This window comes from Lepidochelys kempii, chromosome 1, assembly GCF_965140285.1.
Source record: "Lepidochelys kempii isolate rLepKem1 chromosome 1, rLepKem1.hap1, whole genome shotgun sequence".
Lineage (NCBI taxonomy): Eukaryota > Metazoa > Chordata > Testudines > Cheloniidae > Lepidochelys > Lepidochelys kempii.
The window spans coordinates 307,573,523-307,591,155 of record NC_136380.1 but is presented as its reverse complement, the minus strand read 5'-3'; positions in this window follow the sequence as shown (position 1 = coordinate 307,591,155).

The window sequence follows — 17,633 nt, the reverse complement described above, 5'->3', positions numbered from 1 at the left end:
CATGATCCCCTGGCTCAAAGTGGAAGTTAAATAAAGAAATAAGGCTTTTGGTTAAACAGTGAGGGTAATGAACCATTACAACTTATCTAAGGTCATGATGGATTCTCAATCACTGGAAATTTTTAAATCCTGATTGAGTGGTTTTTCTAACCGTTCAAACGGATTAATTTACAGAAGTTCTACAGCCTGTGTTATGCAAAAGGCCAGGCTAGGTGATCACAGTGCTCCCTTCAGGCCTTATAATGTAACTGCCCTTCTGATATCTCCTGGTCCCTTCAAGCACACCCACTCAGGTACCAGGGTGGAATCACATGATTCTCCCATCTCACACCAGACTTTAGGCTGCAGTCCCCTGGTACTGAGCATGATATTCTCAGCAGGCTTGACTTGTCTTCAGTGGCTGTGGTTCTGCTCACTCTGGGGAGCAATGACAGTGGTATCTAGTAACCAAACAACCTTCTTAAAGCAAAGTATTATTTAGAACAAAAAAGTTTGAGAAAGCAGATCTTAAAACAATAAAGCAAGCTATACACATGGCTAGCTTACCACGTGCCCCATCTTCCGTATAGGAATCCTGGTAGGTCAAAGCTTCTCATAGGCCCTTCAAGATGGCTAAGGGTGACAGTCTCTTCCTTTAACTCACAAACCAGTTCTCTCTCCAACTTCAGGGAGGGTGCTTCTTTGTCCTTTTGTTCACCTTTCCTTTCCCTTAGACAAGTCACTTTTTAAATGTTTAAAGCCCTTTGATCTGCTAGTGGTCATTGCATTGGCAAAACAAAGCTTGCAACTTGTTGGAAACGAGATGTAAACTCCTCGAAGCTGATATTCCCCCCCTCCCCCATTGTCTTTCAGGCATGTGCCAGAGGATGCTTACCCAGGGAGCCATTGCATTGCTTTCCAGCTTGTCCTTCCCACATCCCTCCATTAAGCTAGATCAATTTATTAATTCAGGAAATTCTAATAACACACCATTGCTATATTCTAACTTTATCTCACTGACCAGGTCACATAGTGTTCATGGCATTTATTACATATCAGTATTCCTAAATTATTACATTGCAGATTCACTGCTAATACAGTCCCTCTTACTAAACCAATATAGTCATACAGTAAATGTCTCAAACAACCTGAGCAGCTCCACTTCTGTTACAACTAGTCCTACTGAAGTCAATGGGACTATTCACATGGGTAAAACTTCCAAAATCAGGCCCAATGGCATTTAAGTGACCCTTCCTGCTAAATGCTATAATCCAATGTGCAACCACTCAAAAGTACAGAGGGCTATTTAACACCCAGTTCTCAGAGCACATCGGCACAACATTATTCAAATCAACACAGATGTTTGCGGGAACTGTGATACATTAGGAAAATGTAAAAAGTCCAATGGCCCTTAAATTTACATTTCTGCATCTTTGGTAGGCTCACCCAAAGTTAGTCTGTAATATTAGTGCACAGCATAAACATTTTAATTGTGACTTGCTGCTGCTGAAGGGTTTTCTTCAGTCATTTTTGCTTTTTGTTCCTTTAGGCACAGTCTATAACTTGGGGCTGTGAAGTGATAAAACAAGCCATTTGATCCCCCTCACTCATTTATTTTAATAGAATTTGTAGTGGAAAGCTTTGGAAGCTGGCTTGAACTACTCAGTTGCTTTTATAGATGAGTTGAAACCATTAGATGTACTTCAAGTCTTTCTGAGGCTGGATGCACTCCTCTGAGTAAGCCAGTTATTTGCTTATCTGTCAATGCATCACATACTTACTACTGACAGGTTGAGTAGTTCACCCTCTTTCCAAAGTCAGTTCCAATACAAATCCCATTAAAATCAAGAGCTATTCATCTGAGAGTGTTTTTTTATGACAGTTGAAAGTTCCTCCTTTACAACTAACGACAGTAGAACCTCAATTACCTAGAAGTCTCATGGGACAACTGAAACCTTTGAATAATTAGGGTTAATTAGGTAGAGCTGGTTTTATGCACTGAAGCCATTACAATCATAGCTGTAGGCTAAAATTCAGCCCTGTCTCCACCGCTCAGTGACTATCCGAGAAGCAGAACCTGTGCAGTTTTAGTGCACAAGTGGTAAGCCTGATGCATTGGGGGCTGAGGACACCCCTTTGTGGGGCATGGAGCTTGTCTCTGCAAGGGCCTTCTTACACATTGTGTGCCAGTGTCAGGACAGATGGGGCCACAGCCAGAGATTCCTCCACTACACAGATCGTCATGTACTCTACCTGATGGGGAAATGATTTCTTCCCAACTGAATATCTGTCTGGATCCCAGACCAACTACTTCAGCTGGCGACTGTGCAGAGGATTTTAGCTACACAGCCATACGTGCATAAAACCTCTTTGTCTCCAGCTTCCTCTCCATGTAGCTAAATTTAAGGAAGCTGGCTAACAAAGCTAAGGAAACTCCACTCCTCCTCCTCTCCCTCAAACTCTTTCAGCTGGTTGCACTGGCAGAAAACCTTGAGGGACTTATGTGGTTTCCAGAGAATTGGGAGTATTAGTTAAATAGGCTTTGGAAATCAAAGTTACTGGGTTTTAAAGATTTTTATTTCATGCCACTCTTCCCCAGTGATAGCACATTGCAGACTCTTAACAGCTTGTTAAATACTGAAACCCATAGGATTTATATCCATTAAGACTTGCATCTGTCATTGACAGCTACTGAAACCTACACAATTCTAACAATTTTTCTCCTAACGGTAGCATTTTCCCCCCAAAACATGGAAACAGATGATGATTTGCCAAAAAGGGGAGGAACAACAGTGATTATTTTGAGTCACCTTGGACACTGGTTCATTGAAATATAGTGGGTTTTTTTGTTTTAAAATCATTCGTATCACATTCTTTTTCTGTCAAAGGAGGGAGCATCAGCTGGCTTCCAGGAGCAGTGTCATTAGAACTTTGTTAAATTCAGAGGCTGTAGGCTTAGAGCTGCAGGTGTCATTTTCACAATGGCATGTGCAAATATTGGGTTCCAGGAAAAAGAAATTGGAAGGAAAACATCTTTAAGGGCATTCTCGGCTATATTTTTGACATTGTGATTCACGAGAGTAAGGTAGGTAACAACTCCTGAACTCTGTAGTTATATTGGATACTTCCACAGTCAGAACCCCCAGAGGCCAATCACACCCCTCCTTTCATCATGTCCATTTTGAATTTAACACTATTCAGCCAGATTATTAATATATTTATGTATAGCATCCCAAATGTGCTTGCTACTTCAGACCCAGAAAGATAGGGCCTTGCTTCAAAAAGCTTACACTCTATGGCCCCAATCCTGGCATGAGCTCCAGGAGGACAGAACTCTGTACTCTCAAATGGGCTCTGTGCAGGTGCAGGGTTCCGTCTGCACAGAGATCATTGCTGGATCAGGACCTGAGTAGGTAAAACACAGAGAAAGAAGTAGGGAACAGAATGAAAACAAAATATTTATTTGGTGTAGAATTTGCATTTATTTTCACTCTGATTTTCCTATTTTATCACTTAAATCAACCTTTCCTTATTCATTTCATGTTTTCCCCAGCTTTGTCAATATAATTTCTACCCATATTTCTCACTCACACTCAGCCCCTAAGCCTCTCTTCCCCATTAAACAGGCTGTTGTTTTCCACCAGTTAAACGTTCCTTTCCTCTTGCCCTGTCCTTTCACACTATGACCTCGGATCCTCTCTCAGCCTCATCCCCCCTACCTCTCTCTCGGCAGACAATCCTTCTCCTACATAGACACCTGATGTTGATACCATCATAAGGGCTTCAAAAGTAGTTGTGGTGAGCCCTTTTAGTAACTTTTTCCTGTCTGGGGAGTCACTGCCTCTGAGGGTCTGGCTCTCCTTCTGTGAGGTGGTACTGGTACGGAGCCCCATGTGGTATCTTTGGAGGAGAGCCACTGGATTCTTGGTGTCCTTAGTCAGTCCCTGTTGTGTCCAACGTCTGGAGAGGAGTAAAGATGGAGATCTGCCTAGTTCTCCGCTCCTTCTCCTGATTGAGAAGTCTTTGCCTTTCAGGGGTCTGGCTCTGCCCCCAGGTGGACAATCTGAGGCTCAACCTTATGTCATGTCTTCAAATGGAGCTTCTGGAGGCCCATTTGTGCTCTCTTGTATTAGGGGTGGAGAAAATACTAGCTGGCCCTTAGTCTCAACCTCCAGTAGCAACCCCTCCTGGCTGTTGAGTTTCTGTCTCTGCCTCTGGGAGATGGAGATGGGGCTCCAGCCCATCATGAAGCCTGAGCATACTGGAGACTCAATAGAAAGTTAGGTGTTCAATGAAAATAGTTTATATTTTCACTGGTTGCAGCACAGTCACCTATGTCAACACTCTGCTCACCAAGAGAAGTATTTATTTGTTTTTTAAATCTATATTAACTATACCTAGATGAACTCTACACTACAGCAGCCCTTTCACTACTGGGCTCTCTTGTTACTAATGTCCTGGATAATGCAATGCTGTAGAGCTTTGTGGTACAAAAGACTCAGTGTCATAATTATTGAAGAACGTTTCTTTGGTGCAAGGCAACTCAGACGTATTAGCCATTTCAAATGCTGTGGATTGCTTGGTGCATGTTACTCTTGAGATTTAGGCCCAATTATGCAGAGCTAAGCAGCATAATTAATCCTGTTCCATGACTGGCTATGTCTTCGTAGAGTAATTATTTATATATCCCTGACTGTTTTTGGTTAGTAAAAAAAAAGTCTTAATACATGAAAAACAGTGTTAGGGTAAGTATACAACACTGTTTGACAACTGTGCTTTCCGCTATTGGCCCATCCTTTAGCTGCTTGATCCATCACCCACTGAGAATTACTGAATGTTAGGGATTAAGGCTCCTGTGGGGGAGGGAGACAAGATATGAGAGAGAACAGTGCTGAGCCCCCAGCATGGCTGCTGAGCATGATGCAGTACTACGCACAATGCAATACCCTGATGTATCTTTCTAAGGTATTTATCTGTCCTTATTAGTATCTGAGCGCCTCACAATCTGCAAGCTTTAAGTTGTTTCTGCCCACAACACCCTTGTGAGATCAGCAAATGCTCTTAGCCCCATTTCACAGACAGGAAATGGAGACAGAGAAAAACTATGGGACTTTTCTAAGGTCATACACAGGAAGTCTCTGAAGTGCAAGGCTAGTGCCCTAATCGCTGGACCATTCTTCCTCTCAACAATGAATTGATAGGAGCTTGAGCTGCCAGAACCCTAGGTCCAACATACACTGAGCAACAGTCAGGAAGAAACAATGCTCCCTGGAAACTTCAGCAGCTTTCACCCTCTCCTGAGGTTAACGTTATGATCATGGTACATCCACCATATCTACCAAATTCACAGACATGAAAAATGCATCCTGCACTCTGAAATCTGGTCTGCCCCCACATGAAATCTTGTCTTTTATATTTTTACCCTGTACTATACAGCTTTCACAGGAGAGACCAGAATTTCTCCTGACCCAACAGGAGTTGCAGGGGGGGGGGTCACAAGGTTATTTTAGGAGGGATCGTGATATTGCCAACCTTATTTCTGTACTGCCTACAGAGCTGGGTGGCCAGAGAGTGGCAGCTATTGGCAGGCGCCCAGCTCCAAAGGCAGCGCCCCGCCGGCAGTAACACAGAAGTAAGGTTAGCAATAGCATACCATGCCATCCTTACTTCTGCGCTGCTGCTGCTAGCGGTGGCTCTGCCTTCAGAGCTTGGCTCCCAGCCAGCAGCTGCCACTCTCCAGCTGCCCAGCTCTGAAGGCAGCTGCTGCTTGCAGCAGTGCAGAAGTAAGGGTAACAGTACTGCAACCCTCCTCACAACTCCTTTTCGGGTCAGGACCCCAACAATTACAACACCATGACATTTCAGATTTAAATAGCTGAAATCATGAAATTTACTATTTTGAAAATCCTATGACCATGAAATTGATCAAAATGGACGGTGAGTTTGGTAGGGCCCTATATATACACAAAGAGTTAAAAACAAAAACATAAGACAACAATGCAACACTACTTTATTCGTGAGAATTCAGAACTCTAATACACATCCACCAGGTTTTGAGACACATAGCAGGCTGCTCCCTAAGGCAGAGGAGGAACAGCTCAGCGCACCTTGCTCCAGATTAGCAGACTGACTGCTGAAGCCCCAAATTTAGGGTTGCCATCCCTCCAGGACTGGCCTGGAATCCCCCAGAATCAGCATCAATGTCCCAGTGACTACTGAAAGAAATCCAGGAGATGTTAATAGGCTATTTTAAGAAAATGACATGTCATGTTGAGGGAAAAAAATCTCCTGGAATAGCTTCAGTCAGAGTTGGCAACCCTCCCCAAATTGCATACTTCCTTCAAAGCCCCCAAGCGGGACCAAGAAATCCCTCCAGAATTTAAAGTGATAGCTTGTAATTTTAACACAGATTTTAATACACCATAGTTAACTCGAATGACTACACAGGCAAAGCAGTATTGCAGGGTGGCAGGAGAAGTATAAACAATGACCACCCACATCACTTGCATGCACAGGACTGACATGCAGAAAGCACTGTGTGCTAACCCACCTTTTCTCTGCTTCCCAGAGTTAGGTTGACACATCTAACTCAGTAAGTGTCTACACTAAAATGTAACTCACCCAATGTAACTACACTGACTTAACTCCACCTCCACAAAAGGCATAGCACTTAGGTCAAAGTAGTTAGGTTGACACTGCATTGCTTACATCTACTGTTGCTGCCTTTCAGAAGCTGTCCCACAATGTCTCATACTGACAGTTAAATCAGTGCAAGCGCTCCTGGTAAGGACACAAAGCATAGTGCAGACATGCAAAAGCAATTTAATTACTACGGTGGCTGTAAGTCAACATAACTTAGCTCAACTTAATTTTGTAGTGTAGACCTGCCACACTGTGAAACGACAGATTTAAAGGTCATGTAACTATTGAAATCTGGGTAATTACACAGGTATAGAACCAGAGTAATGCAGTGGAGAATCGATTTAAAGCCTTGCTCAATTTGCTGAGCACTGCACACGTTTCTTGGCGCAGTGCAGAAGCTTCTTTAAACAGAGGCTGAGTGAAATCTGAGTACTCAGCACTAGAATTTTGCCTCTTTGTGTCCCATTCATCATGATGAAGATGGTGCAGGGAGTCTGCATGGTTGAGCCGTGAGGGAATAAGCAAACAAGCCATTGTATAAAGCAATGATATTGCATCATAAAATGTGCTTTGCTTATATAGGATCAGATTCTGACACGCTTACTCACAATGAGTAGCACCTCATGCCATGTGTAGTCCCATTGAAGCAAGATATTTTTTATTCAATATGCATAAGGGAATAAGACTATGACCCTTACTTGACCAGTGTTTTGTTTTATTGTTGATATTTTACAGTGCACTAATAAAAAATGGTCTATATATGACTTGTAAAAGTAATGAAATATTGGAAATGTAAGGCCTCATTACAGCATCTGCTATTACCCCTCACTGAGAAGTGGGGAGAGGCCAGTGGTTTGTGTGTGTTTGATTAGTGAGGTTTTTCTGTATCCTGGAATATGCTTCTGTAGATCTAACCTGGTTCTGCTTTAATTGAGCAAATAGAAACAGTTCATTCTTAACTAAATGCCCTCTTCCTGATTCTCTCCAAGCCCTCAAAAGACTTTGATGAGCAAGATGACTGTGATAGATTTGACAAACCTTTTGGCACCCTCTAGAGGGGATTTTCCCCACCCACAATTAAGGCCATGTCATGCAAGTCATGTAATGTTTGACCTCCAGAGACCTGTGTGACATTTTCTGCTTCAGCCCCAGGGGACAAGGGACTGGAGCTAGCAGCCAGCAGGGCCCCAGGAGGGTTCCAGCAACAGGCGACAGCCTCCTGAGGGGGCGTCCTCAGGGGTCCAGCAGCGGGCGACAGCCTCGGGAAGGGGGGCACCTTGGGTGAGCGTCTGGGGGTGTCCCGTTTTCTCTTTGGGAAATATGATCACCCTGCAGCTCCCAGTTGCTGTGGGTGGATGGGGGGGGGGGGGTAGGCACTGCAGCTTTCAGCTGCCGCTGACAGAGGGGGTACCCCACAGCTCCCAGCCACCATGGTGGCCGGGGAAATCATGGAGCCGCACTAGCAAAAGTCACAGACAGGTCATGGCTTCCATGAATTTTTGCTTATTGCCCGTGACCTGTCTGTGACTTTTACTAAAAATAACCATGACAAAATCTTAGCCTTCCCTATCCCAGTGGAATCCCTATGTGCAGTTTAAATTCTAAACCACTAAAAAAACCAGAACTTCTATAAACACAAACAGTATGAAACAAGCCAACAGAGGAACATGTCTTTGAGTTAAATCTCAGCACCGGGTTTCAGAGTCAGCTCAGGAAGATATTCCCAGCTGGGAAGTAATTGGGCTCAGCTGAGCCTTGTTACCCGAGTATCAGAACCTTAAAACCATGGCTGGGCATTCAGGTGAGAGAAAGGAGTTGCTGTTAGTCAGGACAGGGAGCTTTAGCAACAAGACAGTCTTCTGTGTGTTGTTTTGTGCTGATAGATGGTTCTGGGTTTGGGTTTTTTGTTTTCAAGGATTTAAGCTGCATGAAGGGAATGTGGTCCCTGGCTCTGATTTGTGTATGTGTTTTTAGGTGCACAATGCTCTTGCAAAAATAAACCAGAAACTCCAAGGAGGGTTCCTATTGTTTCTCTCCCACTGCACAGATGCATGCCCTACCACAGTGATCAAAAATATCTGCCTATTCTTTAAAAGTAGTGTTTATTATAAAACTAATAATTCCTAACATTCCAGTCTCTGCTATACCTTGCTGATCTAATTCACTCCAGTTTGCTTAACAGCTGGCGGGGGAATGCTTCCCCACTCTCCAAGGTTTTTGCACTTGCTCAAAGCTCTACAGGCTACTGAGCAGGGATGGGAAGGGGGCATTGCTCGACCGCTTTTACACAATGTCCTCTGTAAATCAGTATGGCTGCTGCCAGAGCGGTCTGGAGAAAATTTGTCCACCCCTCCATACAAAGGCACTGTGATCTGGCACACTGGGTCACAGTGACACTCAAATTTCGCCCAGCCACTGCTCTGGCCAGATGGCGCGATGGCTGGCCCAATGGTGTTTTGACCTGAGACATGGGGAGTCTGTTTCTGTATGGTGGCGCACAGCAAAGGCCACCAAGAACTTGACTCAGGGTGGCACTGACTCATGCACTGTGTGGGTAAGAGAGAGGGGAGATTCCCCAGCTGAGGGAGACCCAGGGTCCCTACAAGAAAAGGAAGAGAGACAAATGGGGATAGGAACGGGGTCCCTTCAGCGGGATGTGGGGACCGGATTTGTCCCGCCCGACAAGAAATCTCTCAGTTGATGCCACTGCTCAGTGTACAATCAACAAAGAAAAAAAATCATTTTAGGGGAACTCATTCAGTCTATTTCCTGTTCACATAATTTGATGAATGATGTTAGTTTCTTAACAGCCCATTTTGTTAATGGACAAAAATTTTGCTGAATCCAGAGATTGTCACTAATATTTGATCTTCCATTCTGTTATTGTCATCAGCACATTTAGATATCTTATTCTTCATTCCCTTATTTCTGTCATTTATGATAGATAAGGCACTCTAATAGCCTTAAAACTGCTCCCTATGGGTCCCTCGCTAATGATTGTCTACCAGCTTGAATATACCCCATTAATAACACTGTTTGATATTCTCTAACTAATTTCAATTTACTGTTTCTTTTCTTCTTTCCTATTCTTCCCCCACCCCTGTTTTTTTTTTTTTTTTTTGCCAGTTCCAGGAACCACATTTCAGAACCAAACTGTTGATCTAATATCTTGTCAAATTTGTCCCATTTATGTCTCATAAACCCAAACGACTAATGCCATTTCACAGATCTTTACAATATCTTCAAAACAGGCTATCATTTTAGTCCCCGATCTTGTAATGGATTATGTGTGCACAGAGCTCTGGGCCTCTGTGGAATCCACTGCAGGACTGGTGCTGTAAACAAATGTAGCAAAACCAACAAATTTCCTAGTCAGTTGGACACATATATGGAAAATACTTGAATTATAAATTAAATCCATGTTAAATATGTCCCTAGCAAGATCATGAGCTATTCCTCACATCTAAGGTTAGGTTGTATGTACCTGCAGTATAGGACATGGTGGTTTGCAGCATACTTATTTCATACACAGCTGTATTAGCATTACATTACTGCATTTTGTAGTAAAACAATGCAGTTAACTTGTCGATGCTGTAGATATGTTAACTATATATCATGACATGACATATATCATAGATGTCATGACTGAGAAGTGTTGACCCTACATGCAAAACTGCTGAAATTTGATGTATTTGAAATTATTAAATAATCGCTGCTGTTTTGAAGTTCGTGTTTAGAAATTTTACAGATTTACTTCACATTCTTTATTTTTAATTATTTGAACTCAGTCTGTTTTGTAGTTGTGTAACATGCAAATTATATTTGGTCAAATATTAGAAATATATTTCTTCATATGAGCAAATATACTCCTATCAGTAGGGTCTGCAACCATACTCAAATGAGTAAACCTTGAGCTTCGATGGATCTGCTTGCATGAGTAAGAGTTGCAGGCCCAGGTCTGTTGAGTTTAGCAAAAGTATATGTTCAGTGTAGTCTACAGAGGCCTTGATCCTGCTCTAATTGACAATCAAGCAAAAACCCATTGACTCCAAAGAAAAGCACAATCAGGCTTTTGTTCTTTTTATTCTTGTAAGAACAATTACTATTTTTTATTTTTCCTTTAAAAATGAAGGGCCATGTCCTACAGTCCTTATTCAATTCTTACACAATCAAAACTCCCTTTGGAAACAATGGGATCTTTATCTGATGAGGACTTTGAGATTTGCCTCAACTGAAGCCGTGCCAAAGAAAATAGTCCTTTATTCTATTTTACTGACTTATCTGCATGATATGAGAAAAACCAAAATAACTATTTGAACAATAAAGTGAATTCCCCAGAAATCTGTAGCTTATCTGAACCCATTTACTCTTCACACTTTAAATGCTCTGATTTGCTGTCTCTAGCCCCTTAATCAGTTCGAGTGGCACTTTACTTCTCAAGTGGTTCCACTGATATAAATTGGACAATAGGAAAGTAAGGACTACTCAACATGCGTATGAGTGGTAGATTAACACGCATAGTTCATATTCTATAAAAATATAACCAGAGAATTCTTTAGTGATCATAGGCAAGAGAAGAATTAAACAGCCACACTGTGGAGACAAAAACTTTTCCTTGTTTATGGTGGGTTTTTTGTATTCTAAATGTTGGAGGTTTTAAACTACTGTTCTTTTTGGCAGGGTAGGATGGGTTCAGATATAATTTCAGAACAAAAAAAAATGGCTGCCTTTTGCTTCCTAAATGAAAATAAACCTGTTTAATATAAGTTGATGGGTATTTTTTTCTTGAACCTGCAGCACGATTAAAGTAGAACTTTATGCTTAGACTCTAGAGACTATAAATACAATAAGAAGAATTATGTGCGTGGATGAAAACTTAAGAACTACAGATTTCAAATTTATTAGCAAAGACCTGTGATCCTCAAAAAAATGAAAGATACATATTTTGCTCAGCATTACCAGAAGGTGATATAGAAAAAGCCAAAAGAACCAAGATGGTAAACAAATATCATGGATAATAGAAAGAGCAAAGCCATCTATCTAGTGACGAATCTTTCTTAAACTGCAAGAAAGCAGGGATAGGTGCTACAAAAATTAAATTGAGTCACTTATGCTCACTTAGTGATCAGGGGTATCCCTCAGCTTGCCTAGCCTTGTATAGTCCTTTGGTAAGTAAGATGCATTTAGGCTTGCAGGAAATAGTTTGGGGGAGGATGGGCAGATTCAGCTATTAGCTCAAGTCCATCAACAATGGGATTAATATTATATAAAGCTATGAATGAGCATGCATAAATGTTTGTAGGATTCAAGGGGGGACGACTTAGTTTCTCCTATTTATGTGGACTTTTCATATACCAGCAGAGGAGCGAAAAAATTTATTAAGATAGTGTGAAATGTGCTTGAATAACTACAAAAATTGGCAATGGGTAGAGGTACCTTAAATTATTTCTGAATCAAGTTTGAAAATTATTAGATAACTAGCTGATAATGTCTGTTTAGTTACAGTGGGTACTTCCAGGAACTCATTATTACATTAAATTTGATCTACCTTATTGTCGTCAATAAACAGATTTTCACTGTGGTATCCAAATGCTGTGTCTTTAAATAAAAAGAGCAGTCCAGGGAGGCAATGCGTCCTTTCTTCTGTTCTAGATATAATTAGGGCCCCTAATTTAAGTGCAGGATCAGCCCTCTGCTTTGTTCCAGATCAAATCTTGGGATGTTACTTTCAAATACATCAACAAATAATTTAGATCTGTTTTTCCATTAGGTTAGCACAGCTGAAATAGAAATACTTCACCCTATCAAGGAACAACAGTTGGTGTTCCTTGTGTTCCACCATTACCTATTTATGGAACTCTCTCTTTTTCCATTTGTTTGCTTACCAGGTACAGTAATGTGAACAAGCTGTAAGTTTTCCCTTGACAGCTCCCTTCAATAAATCATAAAAATCTTTTGGTAGTAGCCCACAGTGAAGAATATTTTTCTCTCTCCCTTAATATTACTGGCTACTTTCTTACCCTCTTAAGTACCTGTTTGTGTTCTGCTTTCCTCTCATCAGCTGTTACATGTGTAGGTTTTTATCATTCCTTTGTTGTCTGTATCTTTCTTACTAGGCTGTTTTTTTTTTTTTTTCAGCCTAGCTCTGAGTATATTATACCTCTCTCAAGTGTGGCAAAACATCTACAGAGAACAATGAAAATGCCATGTTCATACTGCCCAGAGAACTGATTAAATGTATACCATTCACTTGTCCCAAAATTCTCATAATTTTGATCAAATGGATAGTTTGTATAATTTTTGTTCACATGGTAATCTTAACACTTGATTTTGTTCTTTTATTCTCATTACAGTTTTTATCAGAAGAATGGAATTCTGAGCCATTTTCTGTTTTCATTAAAACTTGATTAGATTTATGGATTAATTGCGTGTTAGCATCTGCTTTCATTACAATCTTTGCTGGGAAAATCAGCTCAAATCTTTCCACCAGGAGGAGGAGTTATTTTTAAAAAAACTTTTTTTTTTAATTTTATTTCTGAAGAATGTCATGGGTTTCAGAATAATGACTTTTGTTTCCATTTTCCCAGGTTGTGTCTCCTTTAGGGACATGTTACAACTGACTGTCATAGTTACCGTGCATCACTCCAAATAATGGAACATGATATGATTGCGCAACCGATGGTGACATATTACCCAGGAAACGTGGGGGAAAAACCCACCTCTGGGGTGCACTTAAGTAAAGCTCTCTCTATCCCTTAGTACTGAATAATATGCTCATTGAAATAAACAAGCTTGAAAGTTGCATTTTAAGATTCAAGCATAAAAACAATGAAAGCTTTGATGTGCAGTAACGTGCAGCGAGGATGGTTTTATGAGATGGCTTTAAGATTCTAGGCAAATGGGACAGGAGTGAGGAAAATAAACCATTCAGCTTCTTTCATAGATTTTAAGGTCAGAAGGGACCATCACGATCATTTAGTCTGATCTCCTGCACAACGCAGGCCAAAGAACCTCACCCACCCAGTCCTGTAATAGCCCTGAATCTCAAATCATGATTTACACTTTGAATTACAGTGAATCCACTGTTTACACTAGTTTAAATCTGCAAGTGACCTGGGCCCCATTCAGCAGAGGAAGGCAACCCCCTCCCTCCCCCCCCCAGGATTTCTGCCAATTTGACCCAGGGGGAAATTCCTTCCTGGTCCCAAATATGGCGATCAGTTGGACCCTGAGTACATGGGCAAGACCCACCGGTCAGACACTTAAGAAAGAATTCTCTGTAGTAACTCAGAGCCCTCCCCATCTAGTGTCCCATCACCAGCCACTGGAGATATTTGCTGCTAGCAGTCACAGATCAGCTACATGCCATTGTAGACAGCCTCATCTTACCATCCCCTCCATAAACATATCAAGCTCAGTCTTAAAGCCAGTTGGGATTTTTGCCCCCACTGTTCTCCTTGGAAGGTGTTCCAGAACTTCACTCCTCTGGTGATTAGAAACGTTTGTCTAATTTCAAGCCTAAAGTTCTTGATGCCCAGTTTATATCCATTTGTTCTTACGTGCTCTCTAATTCAGGAAAATGACTAATCAGCAATACAATTTTATTTGTATGTATCCTTCTGCCAAAGGAGTGTCAGAAAATGTGTTCTCCCAAGTGAAGATTTGGGAAGCCTGATAAATAACCACATTAGGCCCTTTAGCCTGCAAACACAATCTAAGGCTAAGAATGTAGGTGTTTACAGTTTGGAGCCTTAGCCATTAAACTAGTGCTAAGTAATGTCTGAAATGCATCATGATGTCAGAGAAGGTACAGTGCTGAAACCAAGATCCTATTATGTGCTGGACCCAGTGCAGAAGTGAGGGGTGAAATTTTATCCTTGCTTACACATACAATCCATCGGCAAAATTTAGCCCCTTGTTCCTTCAATGGGTCCAGCACATAGAAAAATCCTGGTTTTAGTACACAGTCAATGGGAAGGTTTCAGAGTAACAGCCGTGTTAGTCTGTATTCGCAAAAAGAAAAGGAGTACTTGTGGCACCTTAGAGACTAACCAATTTATTTGAGCATGAGCTTTCGTGAGCTACAGCAGCTCACGAAAGCTCATGCTCAAATAAATTGGTTAGTCTCTAAGGTGCCACAAGTACTCCTTTTCTTTTTAGTCAATGGGACATTTGCCAGAATAGGGAGAGAATTCTGGAAGCAATGTCTGAAAAAAAAAATCTGTTCTAATTGGGTCAAATCCTGCACTCCCTCATTAGGCAAAACTCCCACTGACTTGTGCCCATTATTATTTTTGAAAAGGTCAGTTGAGATTCAGTTGGAACCTATTCTTAAATATTGGAAAGCAAGGACTGCTTTGGATTTCTGTAAATTCTGGATTTAGGGACCTTAAGAGGAGTTTCTCACGCAGCTGAGCAGAGCCAGGAAGTGACTTTCTGCAGTGCCCCACACCAGAGACATAATTCTGCAAGTGTTTTAATAACTGTGCAATATATGGTGCCCTCTCCTTTCTGTGTATTCCTGTTCATATCTATTGATTATTAAACAGACCCCCTGCTTCATGTGCTTTTACTGAAAACTCCATCCATATTGTTTCTAAGATTGCACACCTACAAACCACAGCTTGTCTTCCTTTCCAAATGCCTTTTTCACACTGATTGCTTTCTCACACTGCTGTGTCAATATCCCTGTGAAGTATGGATAATCTCATTGTCTCATAAAACAAGGGTTCACCAAAGAGAAAATCTTCACAAATTATGCCTGTCCTCTACAATGTACTGGACAGAAACCATATATTAGGAAGGAAATGGAATTATATTCCTTTTTATTAATATTTTCTCCAGTGTTGTAGAATAGATATTTATCTGCAAAAATCTGCATTTATCTATTGATTAAGCTGAGATCTTAAGAACAGAAGAATGGCCATAATGGGTCAGACCAATGTTCCATCAACCCTAGTATCTTGTTTCTGACAGTAGCCAGTGCCAGATTCTTCAGAGAAAATTAACAGAACAGAGCAATTTTGAGTGATCCATCCCCTAAAATTCACAAATTCTTAGCAAAAGAAAATGGTCTTATTTGTGCCTCTGCTGAACCAGATAAAATTAATCAAGACAGAATATTTTACATTGTGACAAAGTTCCTCCTCTGCCTTGGTGGGTCCTGTGCACATTGGCAGATTTGCTTGCCTCAGAGATTCACGGCAGCCCTCAGTTTGGCCACTTTTGCTAGTGGCTCAAACCTGCCGTTCACTCAGCTAACCTTAACGCTGGCCAGCATGGGAAAAAGGAAGGAGAACAATCCCCGCAGCCTCTGCTGATCCACCATGTGGGTTGGGGAACAGCCCAGAGACCTTCCCCTCTGGCCAACTCCTCCTGTGTCTGATAAGGAGTTGGGAGGTTTGGGGGGAACCCGGGCCTGCCCTCTACTCCGGGTTTCAGCCCAGGGCACTGTGGTATGCAGCTGTCTATAGCGCCTCCTGGAACAGCTGCGTGACAGCTACAACTCCCTGGGCTACTTCCCCATGGCCTCCTCCCAACACCTTCTTTATTCTCCTGGTGTCTGATAATGCTTGTACTCCTCAGTCCTCCAGCAGTACACCTTCTCACTCTCAGCTCCTAGTGCCTCTTGCTCCCAGCTCCTCGCACATACACCACAAACTGAAGTTTTTAAACCCAGGTGCCCTGATTAGCCAGCCTGCCCTAATTGATTCTAGCAGCTTCTTAATTAGCTCCAGGTATCCTAATTAGCTTGCCTGCCTGAATTTGTTCCAGCAAGTTCCTTCTTGTTCTGGAACTGCCCCTGTTACCTTACCCAGGGAAAATGGACCTGCTTAATCTGGGACTAATATATCTGCCTTCTAGCACTCTCCTGTAGCCATCTAGCCTGACCCTGTCACAACATGTAAAGAACAAAATACACTGACTAGAGCAGGAGATGAATAATTAGAATTACACAAATAACCTAATTTTGTATCATATGTCTTTTCCTCGTATTTTCCCTGTTTTTGAACGGCTTGTGATTTAGCTCTTGTTCACTGTCTTGGGTAATTGTTACTGTGTTTTATTTACTGTCAGTAACTACAGTGCCCATATCCATGTTACACTCCTGTAGCTTTAAATAAAATTATATTGTAGACTTCCATTACATAAAACTTGCAATATTTAATTGCCTTCATGCAAGAAGCAGTTTGAATGTAGGGATTTTGTGTCTGAATGAATGTTCTGTATCATAGCCGATATCGACAAGACTTATAATGTTTCTACTTTGCAATCAAATTAGTTTGTCACCCTGAAATGATATGATCTTCTGGAGAAAACCAATCAACCAACCAAAAACCTGAAAGCCAAATGCTCGTTTCTCCATAATTCTTAGCTGCCAATGTGTTCCTGTGTGCACCTCCGTGACCTTTTCCAAAGACATCTCCTGTACTCTATTCTCACTATGTCTGGTGTTAGCTCTCCCAGTTTTATATTTTGAATATCTGGTCACCATATTTACTCCTGTGTGAAGTAAATACAGTGCCACTTGAATCAGTCTCCATGCCTATTCAGCCCTTGATCTCTGTGCTGAAGGGCATTTTTTGTTGGCTGTGATAGTAGCTTTGTGATTGCTCCAACTGTTGCTACCTGCACACAAACAGCATGCCTAATACAGTTGCCCTTTAGACACACTGCTCTGAAACTTAAGTGTGTCTGACTCTGTGTAGGCATGACCCTGGAATGCCCACTGTGCACAAACAAAAGCTAGTGTATCTATTTAGGCATGCCTAAATAGGCTAATCTGAAAATGTTGTGGACATGTAGGTTCCTTTTTGTACATATACAGTGAGTATTTAGAGATGCAAGCATCTCATGTCCTTTCCAGTATCTGGCCCCTACATATACCTATATACCTTCTCACTAGTGAGCAATCTTGGGCATTTTTACCATTGTTTGTTCAGCAAAAGTGCTGCACTATTAATTTGCACTAATTAATTATACCTGCAATTGCTTACTTACTGTAACTAGAA